We start from the raw sequence: 7850 nt of genomic DNA on the forward strand, positions 1-7850 counted from the left end.
GGAGCTACAAAATGTCCATTCACAGAATGGACAAAAAAGTGTTTCCAAATTGCTGGATGGAATGAAAAGTTTAACTCTGTGAGATGAATGCACACGTCACAGTACGGTTTCTCAGATAGCTTCCTTCTGGTTTTTATCCTGGGATATTCACTTTTTCAACTTTGGCCTCAAGGTGCTCTGAAATGATGACTCCGTGAATGGACAAAAACAATGCTTCCAAACTACAGAATCCAAAGAAAGGATAAAGCCTTTGAGGTTAATGCACACACCACAAAACAGTTTCTCAGAAAGCTCCTTTCTAGTGTTTCTCTAAAGATGTTTCCTTTTATGACATAGGCCTCAATACTCTCCGATATATCACTTTGCACATTCTACAAAAACAGTGTCTCCAAATAGTTGAATCCAAAGAAAGTATTAACTCTGTGAGATGAATGGAGACATCACAAAGCAGTTTCTCAGAAAGCTTCTTTCCAGTTTTTATATGAAGATGTTTCCTATTTCACCATAGGCCTCAATGCTTTCCAAAATATTCCTTTGCTGATAGTACAAAAATAGTGTTTCCAAACTGCTGAATGAAAAGAAAGGTTTAACTCTGTGAGATGAATGCACCCAACTATTGCAGTTTCTCAGCTAGCTTCCACCTAGTTTTTATCCTGGGATATTCAATTTTTCACCATTGGCCTCAATGAGCTCCCAAATGTCCACTTAAATAATCAATGAAAGCACTCTTTGCAAACTACTGAATCTAAAGAAAGGTTTAACTCTGTGATGTGAATGCACACAACATAAAACAGTTTCTCTGAAAGCTCCCTTCCTGTTTTCACCTGAAGATGTTTCCAATTTCACCACAGGGCTCAAAGCTCTCTGTAAAGTCCCTTGCAGATTCAATAAAAAGAGTGTTTCCAAACTGCTGTTTGAAAAGCATGCTTTAACTCTATGAGATGAATGCATACATCATGTAGCAATTTCTCAGATAGCTTCCTTCTAATATTTATCCTGGCATATCGACTGTTTCAACATTGGCCGCATTGAGATCCCAAATGTCCATTTACAGAATGGACAGAAAAAGTGTTTCCAACTACTGAATCCAAAGAAAGGTTGAAGTCTGTGATATGAATGCACACATCACAAAGCAGTTTCTCAGAAAGCTTCTTTCTAGTTTTCATCTGAAGCTGTTTCCTATTGCAACATACGCCTCAATGCTGTCCAAAATATCCCTTTGCAGATTCTACAAAAACAGTGTTTCCAAACTTCCAAAAAAGAAAGTTTTAACTCTGAGAGATGAAAGCACACATCACAAAGCGGTTTCTCAGATAGATTCCTTCTAGTTTTTATCCTGGGGCATTCGCTTTTTTGCCATTGGCCTCAATAAGCTCCCAAATACACATTCACAGAATGGACAAAAACAGTTTTTCCAAACTGAATCTAAAGAAAGTTTTTTTTTGTTCTTTTTAATATTATTATAGTTTAAGTTTTAGAGTACATGTGCACAATGTGCAGGTTAGTTACATATGTATACATGTGCCATGCTGGTGCACTGCACCCACTAACTCGTCATCTAGCATTAGGTTTATCTCCCAATGCTATCCCTCCCCCCTCCCCCCACCCCACAACAGTCCCCAGAGTGTGATGTTCCCCTTCCTGTGTCCATGTGTTCTCATTGTTCAATTCCCACCTATGAGTGAGAATATGCGGTGTTTGGTTTTTTGTTCTTGTGATAGTTTACTGAGAATGATGATTTCCAATTTCATCCATGTCCCTACAAAGGACATGAACTCTGCATTTTTTATGGCTGCATAGTATTCCATGGTGTATATTGTCACATTTTCTTAATCCAGTCTATGATTGTTGGACATTTGGGTTGGTTCCAAGTCTTTGCTATTGTGAATAGTGCCACAGTAAACATACGTGTGCATGTGTCTTTATAGCAGAATGATTTATAAAACTTTGGGTATATACCCGGTAATGGGATGGCTGGGTCAAATGGTATTTCTAGTTCTAGATCCCTGAGGAATATCCACACTGACTTCCATAATGGTTGAACTAGTTTACTGTCCCACCAACAGTGTAAAAGTGTTCCTTTTTCTCCACATCTTCTCCAGCACCTGTTGTTTCCTGACTTTTTAATGATTGCCATTCTAACTGGTGTGAGACGGTATCTCATTGTGGTTTTGATTTGCATTTCCCTGATGGCCAGTGATGGTGAGCATTTTTTAACGTCTTTTTTGCCTGCATAAATGTCTTCTTTTGAGAAGTGGCTGTTCATATCCTTCACCCAGTTTTTGATGGGGTTGTTTGGTTTTATCTTGCTAATTTGTTTGAGATCATTGTAGATTCTGGATATTAGCCCTTTGTCAGATGAGTAGGTTGTGAAAATTTTCTCCCATTTTGCAGGTTGCCTGTTCACTCTGATGGTAGTTTCTTTTACTGTGCAGAAGCTCTTTAGTTTAATTAGATCCCATTTGTCAATTTTGTCTTTTGTTGCCATTGCTTTTGGTGTTTTAGACATGAAGTCTTGCTCATGCCTGTGTCCTGAATGGTAATGCCTAGGTTTTCTTCTAGGGTTTTTATGGTTTTCAGTCTAATGTTTAAGTCTTTAATCCATCTTGAATTTTTTTTTGTATAAGGTGTAAGGAAGGGATCCAGTTTCAGCTTTCTACATATGGCTAGCCAGTTTTCCCAGCACCATTTATTAAATAAGGGATCCTTTCCCTATTGCTTGTTTTTCTCAGGTTTGTCAAAGATCAGATATTTGTAGATATGTGGCATTATTTCTGAGGGCTTTGTTCTGTTCCATTGATCTATATCTCTGTTTTGGTAGCAGTACCATGCTGTTTTGGTTACCATAGCCTTGTAATATAGCTTGAAGTCAGGTAGTGTGATGCCTCCAGCTTTGTTCTTTTGGCTCAGGATTGACTTGGTGATGCGGGCTCTTTTTTGGTTCCATATGAACTTTAAAGTAGTTTTTTTTCCAATTCTGTGAAGAAAGTCATTGGTAGCTTGATGGGAATGTCATTGAATCCATAAATTACCTTGGGCAGTAAGGTCATTTTCACGATATTGATTCTTCCTACCCATGAGCATGGAATGTTCTTCCATTTGTTTGTATCCTCTTTTATTTCCTTGAGCAGTGGTTTGTAGTTCTCCTTGAAGAGGTCCTTCACATCCCTTGTAAGTTGGATTCCTAGGTATTTTTTTCTCTTTGAGGCAATTGTGAATGGGAGTTCACTCATGATTTGGCTCTCTGTTTGTCTGTTGTTGTTGTATAAGAATGCTTGTGATTTTTGTACATTGATTTTGTATCCTGAGACTTTGCTGGAGTTGCTTATCAGCTTAAGGAGATTTGGGGCTGAGACAACAGGGTTTTCTAGATATACAATCATGTCATCTGTAAACAGGGACAATTTGACTTCCTCTTTTCCTAATTGAATAGGCTTTATTTCCTTCTCCTGCCTGATTGCCCTGGCCAGAACTTCCAACACTATCTTGAATAGGAGTGGTGAGAGAGGGCATCGCTGTCTTGTGCCAGTTTTCAAAGGGAATGCTTCCAGTTTTTGCCCATTCAGTATGATATTGGCTGTGGGCTTGTCATAGATAGCTCTTATTATTTTCAGATACATCCCGTCAATACCTAATTTATTGAGAGTTTTTAGCATGAAGCATTGTTGAATTTTGTCAAAGGCCTTTTCTGCATCTATTGAGATAATCATGTGGTTTTTGTCTTTGGTTCTGTTTATATGCTGGATTACATTTATTGAATTGCGTATGTTGAACCAGCCTTGCATCCCAGGGATGAAGCTCACTTGATCATGTTGGATAAGCTTTATGATGTGCTGCTGGATTCGGTTTGCCAGTATTTTATTGAGGATTTTTGCATCAATGTTCATCAAGGATATTGGTCTAAAATTCTCTTTTTTGGTTGTGTCTCTGCCAGCCTTTGGTATCAGGATGATGCTGGCCTCATAAACTGAGTTAGGGAGGATTCCCTTTTTGTCTATTGACTGGAATAATTTCAGAAGGAATGGTACCAGTTCCGCCTTGTACCTTTGGTAGAATTCAGCTGTGAATCCATCTGGTCCTGGACTCTTTTTCGTTGGTAAGCTATTGATTATTGCCACAATTTCAGCTCCTGCTATTGGTCTATTCAGAGATTCAACTTCTTCCTGCTTTAGTCTTGGGAGAGTGTATGTGTCAAGTAATTTATCCATTTCTTCTAGATTTTCTAGTTTATTTGCATAGAGGTGTTTGTAGTATTCTCTGATGGTAGTTTGTATTTCTGTGGGATTGGTGGTGATATCCCCTTTATCATTTTTTATTGCACCTATTGATTCTTCTCTCCTTTTTTCTTTATTATTCTTGCTAGCAGTCTGTCAATTTTGTTGATCCTTTCAAAAAACCAGCTCCTGGATTTGTTAATTTTTAAGGGTTTTTTTGTGTCTCTATTTCCTTCAGTTCTGCTCTGATTTTAGTTATTTCTTGCCTTCTGCTAGCTTTTGAAAGAGACTTTAACACACCACTGTCAACATTAGACAGATTGACAAGACAGAAAGTCAACAAGTATACCCAGGAATTGAACTCAGCTCTGCAACAAGTGGACCTAATAGACATCTACAGAACTCTCCACCCCAAATCAAGAGAATATACATTTTTTTCAGCACCACAGCACATTCCAAAATTATTCCAAAATTGACCACATACTTGGAAGTAAAGCTCTCCTCAGCAAATGTAAAAGAACAGAAATTATAACAAACTATCTCTCAGAACACAGTGCAATCAAACTAGAACTCAGGATTAAGAATCTCACTGAAAACCGCTCAACTGCATGGAAAATGAGCAACCTGCTCCTGAATGACTACTGGGTACATAACGAAATGAAAGCAGAAATAAAGATGTTCTTTGAAACCTATGAGAACAAAGACACAACATACAGAATCTCTGGGACGCATTTAAAGCAGTGTGTAGAGGGAAATTTATAGCACTATATGCCCACAAGAGAAAGCAGGAAAGATCCAAAATTGACACCCTAACATCACAGTTAAAAGAACTAGAAAAGCAAGAAGACAGGTTTAATTCTTTGAGATGAATGTACCCATCACAAAGTGATTTCTCAGATGTGTTCCTTCTAGTTTTTATACTCTGATATTCACTTTATCACCATTGACTTCTTAGAGCCCATAAATGTCCATTGAAGAATGGACAAAAGCAGTGTTTCCAAACGGCTGAATCCAAAGAAAGTTTTAACTCTGTGAGATGAATGAAAACATCACAAAGCAGTTTCTCAGATAGCTTCCTTCCTGTTTTTTTCCTGGTATATTTTCTTTTTTGCCATTGGACTCAATGAGCTCCCAACTTTCCATTTGCACAATGGACAAATACAGTGTTTCCAAACTGCTGAACTGAAAGAAAGTTTAACTCTTTCAGATGAATGCACACATCACAAAGCAGTTTCTTAGAAAGTTTCTTTCTAGATTTTATCTGAAGATGATTCTTTTTCACTGTAGGCCTCAATGCTCTCTGAAATATCTGTTTGCACATTGGCAAAAACAGTGTTTCCAAACTGCTTAGTGTAAAGTAAGGTTTAACTCTGTGAGAGGGAAGCACGCATCACATAGCAGTTTCTCAGATAGCTTTCATCCAGTTTTTATCCTTGGATATTCACTTTTTCACGTTGACCTGAATGAGCTGCCAAATGTCCATTTGCATAATGGACAAAAACACTCTTTTGAAACTATTGAAAACAAAGAAATATTTAACTCTGTGAGATGAGTGCACACATAACAAAGAAGTTTCAAAGAAATCTTCTTTCTAGTTTTTATCTGAATGTGTTTCTTTTCTCACCATAGGTCTCACTGCTCTCCAAAACGCATCTTTGCAGATTCTACAAAAACAGTGTTTCCAAACTGCTGAATTAAAAGAATGGCTTAACACTGTGAGATGAATGCACACATCACAAAACGTTTTCCCAGATAACCTCCTTCTAGGTTTTATCTGGGGATATACGTTTTTTCATCACTGGCCACCATGAGCTCCCAAATGTTCATTTGCACAATGGACAAAAGCAGTGTTTCCAAACTGCTGAATCTAAAGAAAGTTTAACTCTGTGAGATGAAAGCACACCTCAAAAAGCAGTTTCTAAGAAACCTTCTTTCTAATTTTCATCTGAATATGTTTCCTCTTCCACCATAGGCTTCAATGCTCTCGGAAATATCCCTTTGCAGTTTCTACAAAAACAGTGTTTCCAAACTTCTGAATGAAAGGTTTAACTCTTCTAGATGAATGCCTACATCACAAAGAAGTTTCTAAGATAGCTTCTGTCTAGTTTTGGTCCTGGCATATTCACATTTTCTCCTTGGCCTCTATGAACTTCCAAATTTCCATTCACTGAATGGACAAAAATAATCTTTTGAAACTGCAAAATCCAAGGAAAAGTTTAACTCTGTGAGGGGAATGCACACTTCACATTCAGAAAGCTTCTTTCTAGTTTTTATCTGAAGTTGTTTCCTTTTACACCATAGGCCTCAATGCTCTTGGAAATTTCCCTTTCCAGATTATACAAGAAAGTGTTTCAAAACTGCTGAATGAAAACTGTGTTTTAACTCTGCAAGATGAATTCAACCATCACATAGCAGATCTCAGATAGTTTCCATCAGTTTTTTATCCTCGGATATTCACTTTTTTCCCATTGGCCTAAATGAACTCCCAAATGTAGTGGACGAAAACAGTGTTTCCAAACAGCTGAATCCAAAGAAAGGTTTAACTCTATGAGAGGAATGCAAACATCACAAAGCAGCTTCTCAGATATCTTCTTTCTAGCTTTTATCTGAAGATATTTCTTTTTTCACACTAGGCCTCAATGCTCTCCAAAATATCCCTTTGCAGATTCTATAAAAACAGTGTTTACAAACTGCTGAATGAAAGGAAAAATTTAACTCTGTGGAATGAATGCACACATCACAAAGAGGTTTCTCAAAGAGCCTCCATCTAGTTTTTATCCTGGGATATTCCCTTTTTTTGCCAGTGGCCTCAATGAGCTCCCAAATGTCCATTCACAGAATGGACAAAAATGGTGCTTCTAAACTACTGAATCCAAAGAAAGTTTTAAGTCTGTGAGGTGAATGCACACATCACAAAGCAGTTTCTCAGAAACTTTCTTCCTAGTTGTTATCAGATAATGTTTCCTTTTACACCTTAGGCCTCAATGCTCTCTGAAATATCCCTTTGCAGATTCTACAAAAACAGTGTTTTCAAACTGCTCAATGAACAGAAAGGATTAACTCTGTAAGATGAATACATACACCACATAGCAGTCTCTCAGCAAACTACCATCTAGTTTGAATCCTGGGATATTCCCTTTTTCACCATTGGCCTAAATGAGGTCCCAAATGTCCATTTGGAGAATGGAGAAAAATAGTGTTTCCCAACTGCTGAATACAAAGAAATGTTTAACTCTGTGAGATAAATGCACACATCACAAAGCAGTTTCTTAGAAAGCTTCTTTCTAGTTTGTATCTGAAGGTCTATGCTTTTTCACCATAGGCTTCAATGCCCTCTGAAATATCCCTTTGCAGATTCTACAAAACAAGTGTTTCCAAACTTCTGAATTCAAAGAAAGGTTTAACTCTGAGATGAATCCACACATAACAAAGAAGCTTCTCAGAAAAATTCTTTCTAGTTTTTATCTGGAGATATTTCCTATTTCACCATACTCTCCAAAGTATCCCTTTGTAGATTCTACAAAGAAAGAGTGTTTCCAAACTGCTAAACCCAAAGAAATGGTTAACATTGTGAGATGAATGCACACATCACAAAGCAGTTTCTCAGAAATTTTCATTCTACATTTTATCGGAAGA

This window comes from Gorilla gorilla, chromosome 8, assembly GCF_029281585.2.
Source record: "Gorilla gorilla gorilla isolate KB3781 chromosome 8, NHGRI_mGorGor1-v2.1_pri, whole genome shotgun sequence".
Lineage (NCBI taxonomy): Eukaryota > Metazoa > Chordata > Mammalia > Primates > Hominidae > Gorilla > Gorilla gorilla.